Genomic DNA, 14,743 nt, shown 5'->3' with positions numbered 1-14,743 from the left:
CATGTCCGGCTAATTTTGTATTTTTAGTAGAGATGGGGTTTCACCATGTTGGCCAGGCTGATCTCAAACTCCTGACCACAAGTGATTCACCTGCCTTGACCTCCCAAAGTGCTGGGATTATAGACATGAGCCACCGCGCCTGGCCCAATTCTTAGTTTTTCAAATATCAGTGACTGGTTGGTTGTGTGGAGGGATGGAAGAAGTGACCAGGAGGCATGAGAAAGAGTTAAATTGCAAAGGAGCATGAGAGAAGCTTGAGAGCAGCACTGTTCATTATTTTGACAGTGGTAATGGTATCGGGGCCCAGAAAACAATACCCCAAAGCATAGCACCCTGGCATGCTAAGTACTTTGAATTAAGACTAGAAGACCTCAGAAGCAAGATCTATGACCTTCTCCTGCCCTCTTGTCTCCTGCCTCATTCGCCCCTGAGCTGAGCCTCGGAAACCAGAATTCTTCTTCCCCATAGCAGATCATAGAAACTAGAACCCTTCTTCCCCAAAGAAAGTCATAAAACCTAAAACGGTCACTCTCTTCCTTCTCCCATATTTCTCTCTTGAAGACCTTCATAGACTCACAGCCAGGAGGAAGAAATGCCACACACACAGACCAAAAAGAATCTGGACAGGCCTTGCTGGGTCTCCCCACTCAGTCTACTACTATTAGATCCTACTCCTTCTGTCCAATCCCATTTCTACATGGCTGTAGAACCCAAGTATAAAAATAGTGTTCCCTGGGGCTTTGGGTCTTCATTTCTGGGGACTCCTCTGTCATGTAAAACTTTGAATAAACAAATTTGTTATGCTTTACTCTTGTTAATCTATCTTTTGAGGGCGGAACGGGGAGGCGGAGCGGGGAGGCGGAATTGGGGAGGCGACAACGACGATGAAGACAACACGAGTGAGGTGAGGGAACTGCTTGCGGGAGCAGACTCTCCAGGGACTTCCCGGGCCATCAGCTGGCAGGGCAGATCACAGGGGATGACCCGTTCTAATGAGCTCAAGCTGACCTAGCCACCAGGGGATGTCATCTCCTCGGAGAAGTTCAGCCCCAACACCTCCCAGTTCCTGCTTGTCTTCTCCTGGGACACGTCAGTACTCCCCTACAATGTGCGGGACACGTGCTCAGGTAATGGCGCCCGCTCTCAGGTCCATGTGCTCAGATACCAACACACTGGTGCCGTCCTGGACTGAGCCTTCTACAATCCAGCGCAGGCCTGGAGAGGAGGACTAGATCATCAATTGAAAATGCATTATTTGAACACTGATCAAGAAAATCTTGTTGGGACCCATGATGTCCCCATCAGATGTGTCGAATACTGTCCAGAAGTGAATGTGGTGGTTACTGGAAGTTGGGATCAGACAGTTAAATTGTGGGATCCCAGAAATCGTGGTAACGCCAGGACCTTCTCTCAGCCTAAAAAGGCATATACCTTCTCAGTGTCTGGAGACCGGCTGACTGTGAGAACACTGGGCCTCAGAGTGTTGGTGTGGGGCTTATGGAACATGGGTTATGTGCAGCAGAGCAGGGAGTCCAGCCTGAAATACCAGACTTGCTGCATACAAGCATCTCCAAACAAGCAGGGTTATGTATTAAGCTCTATTGAAGGCAGAGTGGCAGTTGAATACTTGGCCCAAGCCCTGAGGTACAGAGGAAATATGCCTTCAAATGTCACAGACTAAAAGAAAATAATATTGAGCAGGTTTACCCAGTTAATGCCATTTCTTTCCAGAATATCCGTAATACATTTGCCATAGGTGGTTCTGATGGCTTTGTAAATACTTGGAATCCATTTAACAAAAAGCAACTGTGCCAGTTGCATCGGTACGCCATGAGAATCACATCACTTGCCTTCAGTAATGATAGGACTATGCTTGCAATAGCATCATCATATATTATAAAATGGATGACACGGAACATCCTGAAGATGGTATCTTCATTCACCCAGTGACAGATGCAGAAACGAAACCCAAGTGCACTTAATCATCACCTGAAGGTGGTTTCTCTATGGAAAGCTTTGTTTGCTTCCTACAAATACATGCCTATTCCTTAAGGGATGTGTTATAGTGACTGCGGAGTTCTCTGTTTTCTGTCTCGCAAGAAACTTGTCTACGTACCTTAATACTTTGTTTAGGATGAGGAGTCTTTGTGTCCTTGTACAGTACTCTGAAGAATTCCCTCTTCTATTCCCTAGCAAGCCCAGTTGCTGTATATGAACAGTTTGAGCTCTTTTTGTAATATAATCTAAACCTTATTTCTGTGCTAATAAATCAGATTCAGAACCCTTAGGAAAAAAAAAAAAAGTAAATTTGAGACAAAGTGAGAAAACCAGGAGGAGGGAGGCCACCCAGTTTACACTAGGAAGTTCTGGGCACTGGAGGACGGCAGGATGAAGACGTTGTGATGGAAAAGGTACACAAATAATAGTTGTGGTCATTAGATAACTATATGCCATAAATTGCATTATATGCAAACTAATCCTTACTGGTTTTAGTGGCATTGCTAAAACATTTGTTCTTTAAAAATACTTACAAAAGTAGCCCTTAAATAATCAATGACCTGTGACTGTGCAGGAACACTGTTCACTTATTAATATTCTCTAAATGCATTATTCTCCTTAAATATAGAATTATTGTCACTTTGATAATAGGTTCTGTTAAATTTCATATGCACATAGTCAAGCCGGGAAATACCAAGATACATAGGCTTAAAATTCCTACATAAATATTAGAGTAAGAAAACCCCACATAATAAAGAATTTCTAAGTGAGTCAATCCCCACTGAATCTATGTTAAAAACAGTATGAACAGAACATGTTTAAAATGAAAAAAAAAATCATATAACTGGTAGTTTTCAATTAATACTCTAAAACACTGAGTTTCTGTTACCATTGCCCTCTAATTTTTTTTTTAAGATCCACAAATTTGTTAAAAATATATTTCAAGGTCACATTTCAGACCATATTGAAATATTAAAGCATTACTATTGTAAAAATAGTAACATTTTATTAGAAGTGCCAGGAAGCTGAATTTGTTTCATTTTTTCATTAGTAGTCAAAAACACCTTCTATGTTAAACTAGAGGATCATCTATCATTACAGGGTATCTTATGGTTCACCCTGGAAATGTCCACTAGGACTACCTGGTATAAAAGAATATTCATTAATAATCATTGAACTTGAGTAAAAGGAAGCACTTCAACTTGGAAGAAAACCTGCTGTCACTCTAGTAGCATCCTAATGGCTTTCCCAGAGTAAAGGCTTTAATGGAGATTTTTTTTTTTTTTACTATTAGCGTTCTTAATTAGACAAAGCACCTCTGGGAAGCTGATCTCTTGTGATTCAAATTCATTTACTGAGAACTGTGAGAGTATACAGGAAAAAAAAAATGAAACTGTGGCAGGAATATACACTCTGCAAAGAACTCTTGTTTTCAAAATTCTGAGCTTATTTAGTCATGGGAATTTTCTTATAATTTTATTTTCTGGTTTTCTAATTTACACATTTCCACAGTCAGCCCTTGGAAATTTTGCGTATAAAACCCATGGGGGCAAACCACAGGTTTACTTTTTCCAGGGAGTGCTTCATATTACCTAATATTCCCCCATTCCTCTCGCTTACCTCATTAAAATGTACCTTTCCTGTATTTTACACCTCTGGGTCTGTGTTCTGTTAGATAATTTGACTATTTTTTCTATTTTGACTTAAGGTGTAGTTGACTTAATGTGTGAAACCTACTGAAGAACATTTTTTGCATTTTAACAAGGATCATAAATTCCTAAGCCAAAAGCTGTAAAGAATGATGGAAACTTTACATATAATCAAAGGTCATAGAGGTCTCTTTGAGCAAGATGACACTTCAATCTCTCCGAACAGGACCACAGAGGAGGCACCCTAAGGCATGCTTAGCATCCAATTATTTGCAGGCAATAAGTGCTCAGTAAGTATTAATTTAGCTAAACGAAGCATTTGTTTAAATGAAACAGAGAGGGAAAATGAGGTAAAGAACAGAGCCCAGTGAAATAATATGAGGGATTTATGCATATATCAGAATATCACATTGTGCCCTGTAAGTATGATTATTATTTCTCAATTAAAAATAAAATAAAGTTTCAGAATGATGGAGCTGGAGGAAGAGGTCTAAGAAGTCAAGATCAGAGAAGTACAAATGTAGCCAAAATAGAACTGATTTGCAGAAGACAGTGGGAAAATAATTTCAGGGGGAATTAGGACTGCTAATAATGTCAAATCCTACAGTTCTAGAAATAAACAAAACCAAGACAAGCAAGGATATTGACTGGTTACTAGAAACTTATTATAATCTCCAAAAGGGCATTTTTTGGTGATATAATGGGAACAGAAAACAAATTGTAAAAAAATTGAAGAATTAGAGAAAAATAGAAAACTAATGACAATGAAGCTGTGCAGACTATTCTTACAAAGAATTGGGCTTAAGGGTAAAGAAAAAGAAATGGACAAATATGCAAAGTGTTGACACGAACAGGAAAAGATATCTCTGCAGATGGGAAAGATCTGAGGATGTTTATACTGATGACTAAGGTCCGATTTTTTATGTCACCCAAATTCCTACCTAAGGAGTCTATGGAGTCATATACTACTACAAACGATAAATTCTCATTCTTTTCACCATAATCTTTATACAACACTTGTGAGTCTAGCCATTTCAGCTGGAACTGTGTGTGTGTGTGTTTGCGTGTGCATGTGGGTGTGTATCTTAGATGGATTTTATTTGACCCTATATATTGTGACTTACTTTTCAATCTGACTCTGGCATAACATTATGAAACAAGGAAAAAAAATACTTAATCCCAAAATATATTTCTTTGCCATATCTTGAAATTGCCCTGCAAAATCTCTTGTGAGAAAAATCCACATTATATAGAGAATCCTCTTTCCTCTGTTTTCCTTCCTTCCTTCCCAGACCTAGGAGATAATCAACTAAGAGCCAAGCACCCTTTTAAGCCCAATAAAAAACAATTTACAACCTGCTCTCTCTAAAGTCTGCTATCTAAGAACTTCCTCTGCACAATAAAACTTATTCTCCACAATCCTTTATCTTTAACCTGAACATTCCTTTCTATTGATCCAGGTCTTTGGGCAAACTCAACCAGTTGTCAACCAGAAAATGCTTAAATTTACCTACAGCCTGGAAGCCTGCCTCCCCGCAGCCCCGCTTTGAGTTGTCCTGCCTTCCTAAACCAAACCAATGTATTTCTTAAATGTATTTGATTGATGTCTCATGACTTCCTAAAATATATAAAACCAAGCGGTATCCCAACCACATTGGGCACATATTCTCAGGACCTCCTGAGGGCTGTGTCACAGGCCATGGTCATTCATATTTGACTCAGAATAAATCTCTTCAAATATTTTATAGAGTTTGACTCTTTTCATCAATGATACCCTGAAAAAAAGAAGGCAGCTGAGTGGGAAAGATGAAAAAACATGAAATAAAGAAAATCCAGGTGATCTAGGTAAGCATAGAAAGCAAGAGTCAGTTTCAGAAATAAAAAAGAAGTATATAAAGAAAGAAATAAGCAAAAAATAAAAAATAAAAATCATGAATTTAAAAGCGTGAGATCTGAAAGAAGGAAGAAGTGAACCACTAATTCATAAAGTACAAATTGAGATCATTCTCATGGTTTGGAATGGAGCTGGGAAATTGAGCAGAATTTAAAATCTTTAGAAAGAAGTACCAATATGCGCAACAAAAATGTATTTTCTTTAAACAAGAGCTATAAAGTTTAACATAAATGCAAGCAAAATTTTTTTTAATTGAAGATAATAAAGTGTGAAGGTATTAAAGTAACAAATCTACATACCAAATGTCTGCAGGTTAAAATTGTATATATCAATCTCTATAATTTAAATTTTAAAACTGAATTCAGTGGCCTAAGGCCCTGAGTTTCAGGGGTAAGAACAATAGAGGGAATATTTTCTAGATAATATTTTCCTTTGTGAATGGGCCAGGAACCTGAAACTGCTACTTTTCACCCTAATCTTTATACAACACTTGGGAGTCTAGCCATTTCAGCTGGAACTCTGTGTATGTGTATGTGTGTGTGTGTGTGTGTGGGTGGGTGTGTGTGCGCGCGCATGCGTGGGCATGTGAGTGTGTGTCTTACGGTCTGCTTTGTAGCAAAAGACTAAAAGAATTACAAATTTTAAGTCAAATTTACTAATCAAACATTGGGAATTTGGCTAGCTAGAAGCAAAAAGGAAAGTGGGTTTCCAGTAGTGCTTGGGATTAGAGCATTTAGCAAGAGCTCTGCCCTGATCTTCAACCACTAATAAAAGGAAAAGAAAAGAAGGAAGATGTAACCTCTCTGCTCTGAGTTCTACTCAGACAAGGAGGAAAAAAATGCTAATGGGACTCCCTTCAAGGGAATAAGTGAATTAAATCATTCCTGAGGCTCAAACACAACAAAAACCACCTGCCAACAAAACATCAGTGAAGACACAATGTACTGTGAAGTCTTCAGACAGTGAATGGCAAGGCATTCTGTTTTGACATATGGACTATTGAGAGTGCGAGCTTGGCATATCTGCTGCCCAGCACAAGTCTGATAATATTCATAAGTGAGGAGGAGTTTAGAAGCCCAGAGATCTGTAAACTAAGAGATGGATAAACATGGCACAGAAATGGTTGTTGCTAAGGCACCATGGGGAAAATGAATTTATTGATGATACACACCCAAGATTGTGTATTGGCAAATATATCAGTTACACTTACAGTAATATTCTCCTTGAAGTCTTCAACAGAAGCAATATGATCTCCTTCCTTCACCCTTCCTGACTTGTATTATTCATCCTCCCTCCTAGCCAAAAGTTGTAGTTAATGACTCCCATTTTTCCTCCTTATTTCTGCTCTTTTCACTAGAGTTTTGGGCTTTTATTGTTTGTTTGTTTAATTTATTTATTTATTTGAGATGCAGTCTTGCTCTGTCGCCCAGGCTGGAGTGCAATGGCACGATCTCTGTTCACCCTAATCTCCGCCTCCTGAGTTCAAGCAATTCTCCTGCCTCAGCCTCCCGAGTATCTGAGATTATAGGCGCCTGCCCCCATGCCCAGCTAATATTTTGTGTTTTTAGTAGAGACGGAGTTTCAGCATGTTGGCCAGGCTGGTCTCAAACTCCTGACCTTGTGATCCCCCCACCTCGGCCTCCCAAAGTGCTGGGATTATAGGCATGACCCACCACACCTCGCCTGGGCTTTTATTTTAACTGCCTACCAAGACATATTTTCTTGGTTACCATCTCAGACATAATATGATTACTTTTATGCTCATCTCCTCCCATCCTAAATTTCCCAGGTCCTTTTTTCCTGATCTACATTTTCCAGGCTTAAGAAATCTTTGGGTACAAAGTTACATGGTTAACATTCAAATTTCACTTCATACCTGAAGAGAGAGGACTTCATTGTGGTTGAGAGTTTCTCCAATTTCCCCAGGTATTTCTAAGTGTCTCCAGAAAATGTTTCATGTCTCTGAAACCCTCACAGTGTCACAAATAGAAAGCAAGCCCCTTTTCCTGCTCTATGCCATATCTTCTACCTGGAGAAATAAATAATGTTGATTTTTTCACGTTCTGTTTCAAAGAAATCCTTGGTGAAAATCAGTCCTCAGTCAGTCTCAGCCTTCGGTTTTAATGACTCCATGGTAAACTTTACTGGACACAGAATGCTGTACCACACCATCCTATCATTAACCCAAATACCATGCTCATTCCTCAGTCATCCAGGCAGAAAACTTTCTCCTCTAAGCAAGTGAAAACCATATAAACATTTGCCTGCAGGAGCTACTAGTACCGTCTCTATGAGACTGATACTCAGTTTAGACACAGCTGGTGCTGCCCCGCCATGTGTTAGTGACACCCAGAATCTCTTTCCCTCAAGCTATAAAACTGGATGCCACTTCTGAAATATTCTCTTCTCTTTCCATATAGCCCAGTCATCAAAATCTCCATCATTCTTCAGTTTATCTGTGTCTAGAATTAATTTAGTGGTATGCTGAAGCCAATTCATACCAACTTGCAAGAGCCAATTGTTAAGTTTTCAGGAATTTTGTGAGCCAGTTGATCTTACACCAGCAGCCTGAATTCAGCCATTGTTATTTACACCCCAGTAGGAGCAAAATTCTCAAATCATGACTTTTTCCCCCCCACAGAAAGCCAATTGCTAAATATTTATCAGCACACAATTGGATAAATTCACTTTTTTCATGAATGGTTTAATTCATAGACACCCAGATTTTCAGAGTAATTTCTCAGCTGCTTTCTTGCCTTTTCTGCCATCTCATAGCAATTCACCCAAATCAAATCAATGAATGTTTTCAGATTTAAATTAGTTCCTACTGCCAAGATGCTCAAGTATAAATGTGAAGTCAGCTAATGTTATTGATGATCGTAAGAAAAAAAAAATCACATAAGATAATTCATGGAATGCACTTAACACATTGCTTTGAGCCATAGAACTCATTCAGTAAATATTGTTATTTTTATTAGCACTAATCTCCTGCTATTCATTAAACACATCTTCACTTATAAAAAAACTCCACACTATTCTTCAATATGACACATTTTTTCTTATCTCTCCAAGTTTATTTCCTATCTGAAATCTCCTCTCATCCTCCTTTCCCTTAAATATTTCCAAGTCCAGAGCAAGGCTCACCTTTCTTAAGAGCATTTTCTAGACCACAACTATCTCTCTAGTTTCTAAATCCCTTTAATACTTTATTCTACCAAGACCCTAGAACTTAAGAAGACAGTGCCACTAATGTTGTTCTGGGTTTTGTAAATGTGTATTTCTTTTTCATGATAAATTATGAGGTCCTCAAGAGTAAGAAACATCACATGAATCTTTGGGGACCAATTCACACATACTTCTATGCCTCTAGCCTTCATCGATTCTTGTCTACTCTCAGCAGAATGTTGTTCATCAGTACGAGTGCCTGTGTAGATTAAGCCCTCTCAGTGAAGACCATACCAGTCAAACATAGTGCCATGACTCTTGAGCCTCCTAGGATGTATTCTACATTTTCACTTGGGGGGAAATAGCACTATATGGCAAAAAGGTTACCCCCTTCCAAGCTGTAATGCTTGTGGCACATCCTTATTTTCTTTCATCTCTAAGAACCTATTAAAAATCATTAAGGTAGGAAGCAGCTTTCATTTATTTTTATTACTTCATAATTCCAGCCATTTATAACTCATTTAAACATTGTCCATAAATTTCAAAATTATGTGGCAATAAAAGTAATTAAAAAACAGAAGTTAAAACAATGCCAATGGCAAATCCTTTCCAAATGTAATATGAACACTGTCAGCAGAATAGATGCCAAACTCAGAGGGACAAGATGCATTTTATACTTGGATATTAATGTCATGATTGTGTGGACAGGATCCATCTTTAATAAAAGTGATAAAATTTGCTTTCCATAGCTGAAAGGAAAGGGCCTGTGACCAAAAGGGTATGATCCATCACAGTAGGAAAGATAAGCACACTGATTTAACCACGTGGTGATTCTGAGGTCTCCTTGTGTCCCCCCCCACCAGGGTCTTTTCAGGATTGAATATTGACTCCATCAGTCTGTTCTCTATTCAAACCTACATGAGAAGAGGTTTATGGAAATGTCAAGGTCCAAAATGGAGAAGATGGTGTATCTCATTCAACCCTTCTAAAAATGAAAGATAGAAATTTGCCTGTAGTTAGCTTAGAGAGGAAAAATATTCCCAAAAGATATGTCTTTTCCACTGGTTTTATGTGTGAGAGTTAGCATGAGTATGTGTATAGTGTGCATGCATTTAATTCATTGATGCCCTGTTGGTACGCCGTTAATGCAGTCTGAGCTACAAGAAACTAGATATAAAGATCATCACCTTCACATCATTTCCCTTTGACCAGAATTACCCTTTGGGGTTAAATTGTTATTTCCGAGAAGAAATTTGCTAAAATTATATCTAAACCAGATGAGGATGGGTAATGGAAAAACCACTGGAATCCATTCATCACAAACAATAATAATAGCAACAATGGTTTTTACCATATCAGGGAAATCATAATATATTTCTCCATATTTTTGTGATTCAAATAATGTCTACAATCTTAGCTAATAACAAACAGTACACGTATTTCTGGAAATGGTACTTTCATTAAAAAAATTCATAATCATTAGTAAGAAAACGGAGCTTTCTTTTGAGTAAAAAAGAAAGCTTTAATCACCAGCATGCACCATTGGTTTCAATGTTGATACCAGCATCTGAAGCAAAGCCCAAGGTGAGGTAAAAATCAACAGTTAATTGCAGCAACTTAACAAATAAATGGCTGTTTAAAAGATTAGTGGAAAATGAAAGATGTCACTTGACTTGCATTCATGCCTGGTAATGTAGCTGGAAAACATCAATACGTACAATTCTTTAGTTAATTAAATTGAATTCTGTGATCTAAAGTTTTGGGATTAGGATTCTTCTAAGTAAAAAGTCCAGTGTTCTTTCAGGCAATCTGCATTGCCAAGTTGAAGTTCTCTGCTTTAAGCTACAAAACGTGTAGACTAAGAGGACTGATGGGGCAACTGAATTTTCATGGATTGGATTAGTGCTGATTCCAAAGAAGTGAGTTTACTACTAGTGTAATCTATGATAATGAAATGAAATATTTAAATTACATTTCTACTTGAGCACAGCTTCCCTGCAAGATGGCCCTGGCAGCTGTCTCTGAATTTCTCAATACACTACATCACCCCTACAAAAATTGCACATTTATGCAAACGAAGCTGCAAAAAGGCAAGAGGATTGAGTACAAATTTCTTCTTTTTCTTCTTTTCCAATTTGAAACATTGACTCAAACCACCAAAAGAAAAGTGTTACATAGTACTTACTTCAGGATATCAGCTTTTGGGAAAGAATGCCTACATTAATTTAAAAAGAAAAATAGGAAAGAAGGAAGAAATGAAGAAAAAGAAGAAAGAAAAAGAATCACAATGAAGGTTTTTTTTTTTTTTTTAAAGTAGCTCAGTCTTCCATGTACCTCGTTCAAATGTAGAAAAAATCGAAGGCAGAAGCCTGTTATGAAAGGAAAAGCTAAAATTGCACTTTAATATCTTTAGATTCAATCTATATCTTTTTCTTCTTTTCTGCTCTTGTTATTCATGGACTCTTTACAACTTCACTCAAAATATGTTACCCAATCACCAACTCTACAAACAGATTTCCAAAGCCATACAACTGTACTGAGGAAGCAATTCTAAAAATTCAATACAGCAATGAAGAGATATATCCTTTTTGTAAAACTCGATTAGCTAGTGATGGTGCTGGAGGGTGAGGTAGAATTAAGATTTCACTTCATCTACTGATAGCAAGAGTTTGTGAGGGAAAAAGTTACTGCCAAAATGAATGGAAGGCAAAACAATTTAAATTTTTGTATGAATAAAAGTTACATAACAGTAGATCTTTCTGAAAGCTAGCAAAAGGTAAGGAAACTTTGCGTTTGCTTACTTTACCATGCAAACTTTGGGTTCATAATATGTTTAAAATCATTCCAAGTGCAACTGTTTTTGTATACCTGTACCACTGTTTTCCACTTAACCCAGATAATCAAGAATCCATTCAACGAGCATTTATTAAATGCCTACATTGTGCAAGTATCATGATCCATGATCTACAGACAAGACAGGCTTTGAAACAAACATTTATAAATCCAAATATGATGCTATATTTGTTTTGTGCACAAGGCACCTTAGAAAAAGAGTAGGAAACAAATAAATGAATATGTTTATTTGTGGTAGAGTTAATTTCAGGACTAGCTAATTTTTACACTGATTGACTCTTATTAACACAAAATAAAATTACAGTTAAAGGCCAGGCACAGTGGCTCACACTTGTAATTCCAGCACTTTGGGAGGCTGAGGCAGGCAGATCACTTGAAGACAGGAGTTCGAGACCAGCCTGGCCAACATGGGGAAACCCTGTCTCTACAAAAATATAAATAATTAGCTGGGTGTAGTGGTGCATGCCTGTAATCCCAGCTACTTGGGAGGCTGAGGCACAAGAATTGCTTGAACCCAGGAAGCAGAGGTTGCAGTGAGCTGAGATCACTCCACTGCACTCCAGCCTGGGCAACAGAGCGAGACTGTGTCAAAAAACAACAACAACAAAACCCCAAAAATCTTACACTTAAATATTTAAAATAAAAATTATTTTCTAATTATTTCTGGTTCATTTCAACAAAACAACAATATTAACATTATCCTGCTGTTATTTATTTAAGGCATTAGCCACGTAGCCTGACTGATGTTGACACTGTCTATAAGACAATTTAAAACCTTTACCAAATAGATAGTACCTTTACCACACATAGTAATTTCTAGACTTGGGGAAAAAAAAAAAATTCAACATTTTTTCCAATGTTGTTTGTATTTATTTTTGCAACTTACAAATATAGAAGTAAGGCTTTTTGTGGGGTATTAATTGTTTTTTGTTTGTTTGTTTGTTTGTTTTTTGAGACAGAGTCTTGCTCTGTCACCCAGGCTGGAGTGCAGTGGTGCAATCTTGGCTCACTGCAACCTCCACCTTCTGGGTTCACGCCATTCTCCTGCCTCAGCCTCCCGAGTAGCAGGGACTATAGGCACTCGCCACTACGCCCGGCTAATTTTTTGTATTCTTTAGTAGAGACGGGGTTTCACTGTGTTAGCCAGGATGGTCTCCATCGCCTGACCTCGTAATCCGCCCGCCTTGGCCTTTTTTTTGTGCTATAATTTTCAATAGTGTCTACTAATGATTACTATTAACACTTGAATATTAACATAATAATATTGAATCTTTACTGTCATGTAAAAACATACCTCTTATTGATTCCATTTGAACTCTACCATATTTGGCTAATATGAATACTATTACCTACATACATATTTACATGGAAATCTATGACTTTGTATCTATATAAGAATATATATAACTTGGGAATAATACATGTAATTTATAAAAATTTGCAAATATATAGTGTATTCAAATAAGTTTGCTCATCTTTTAATATCATAAACATATTATAATAATTTATATACATCATCCTAGTGACTGCAAAGTGATTTACTATAAAAATTTCTGCAACGTATTTGATAACATATTTAACTAATTTAGCTAATTTGTTTCTGAATATACAAATGTATTCAACAACAAATATTTATTCAGTTCTTAGTATGGACAATGTAAGGCCATACTATGTCAGTTCTAGGTATTCAAAATACAGCAAAAAAAAAAAAACAAAAAAAACAGACAAAATGTCTGCCCTCTTGGAGCTTACATTCTAGTTTTATTTCTACTACAAAAAAAAAATTACATATTATTTCCACAAAGCTTTTTGAGCTGCAGAGAAATTCTGTGTGTAAAGTATGGATGCGGAGATTGCTCTGTGTTTTGAGTACCAAGGTGTCCCTTGAGGAACATATTTCTATATTTCTTCATTATTTAACCCCAAACCCAGCTACAAGTTAACATATAATCTTATAAGAGGAGGAGGAGAAGGAAGATGAGGACGAGTAGTAAGCATGATCTGCAAATGCAGCTTCAAGGTAATTATTTTCTTCCCTCCATACCAGTAAGATGATTTTCCTCAACTCTTTCCAAATAGAATGCTGACTAAGTAGTAATGACTTAAAGCCCCAGTCCCTGTTTCAAGCAGCGTTTCTTCTCTTTATCAGTCTATTCTCACATTGCTATAAAGAAATACCTGAGACTTGGCAATTATAAAGAAAAGAGGTTTAAATAACTCAGTTCCACAGGGTGTACAGGAAGCAGGGCAGCATCTGCTTCTGGGGAGGCCTCAGGGAGCTTTTACTCATGGCAGAAGGCAAAGATGGATCAGGCATCTTAGATGGCAGGAGCAGGACCAAGAGAGATGGGGTAAGTGCTACACACTTTTAAACAACCAGATCTCGTGAGAAATCTATCACAAGAACAACACTACGGGGAAGATGAGAAACTACCCCCATAATTCAGTCACCTCCTACCAGGCCCCACCCTCCAGTACTGGGAATTACATTTCAACAGGAGATTTAGGCAGGGACACAGATCTAAACCATATCACTTCCTCTAATTGGCTGCAGGACACCTGTATCTAAAATGACCTATCACATACTGGGTTGTGGTTAGCACAACCTAGCTCACAAATGGGCTTTTATTTTTTACCATATCCCTCCCTCACGCTGTACTTTTTCTCTATTATTTTAATTTACTAGATGATAGATGCTTCTATACAAATATTTTTTAAGATCTGAAACTGATATAATCAAAGTCCTTCCTTTTAAATAAGAAAAAAATGACCCAAAGAAATTAAAATGTATTATTAAAAAGCTAACTATGTCCACCAAGTCTAGATACTTCTCCCACTGGGTAGAACTTATTTTTGTAATATGTGGGCCCCATCCTTGACTCTGAAACTCCTTTTAACACATCTTGTCTTATTAAGCCACTATTCTGAATATAAAGATGGTAAAGGTAATGGCACCGGAAACTCAGTCACATGGTGGTGTGGGGTGATCATAATGAACACAATGCGGTGGGAAAACACTTTCTACTCCAGACTTCAACCACCCCACCTCCACATACACAGATTCTTCTCAAGAAGCAATGGTATCATCAGTGGACAATAGAAAGCGATATCAGTAGACATTAGGAAACTATTGGAAGCATATATGTGGCAGTGACACAAGCCCTCTACTTCGCCTTCTGCAAGA

At 37.7% G+C, this 14,743-nt stretch overlaps 1 pseudogene; it reads left to right on the top strand.

Moving 5' to 3' along the window:
- The first annotated feature begins 858 nt into the window (after positions 1–858).
- Positions 859–1,982, top strand: LOC102138479 (mitotic checkpoint protein BUB3 pseudogene; annotated as a pseudogene).
- Positions 1,983–14,743: the final 12,761 nt, after the last annotated feature.

This window comes from Macaca fascicularis, chromosome 3 (assembly GCF_037993035.2).
Source record: "Macaca fascicularis isolate 582-1 chromosome 3, T2T-MFA8v1.1".
Taxonomy (NCBI): domain Eukaryota; kingdom Metazoa; phylum Chordata; class Mammalia; order Primates; family Cercopithecidae; genus Macaca; species Macaca fascicularis.
This window is presented reverse-complemented; position numbering and strand designations above follow the sequence as displayed.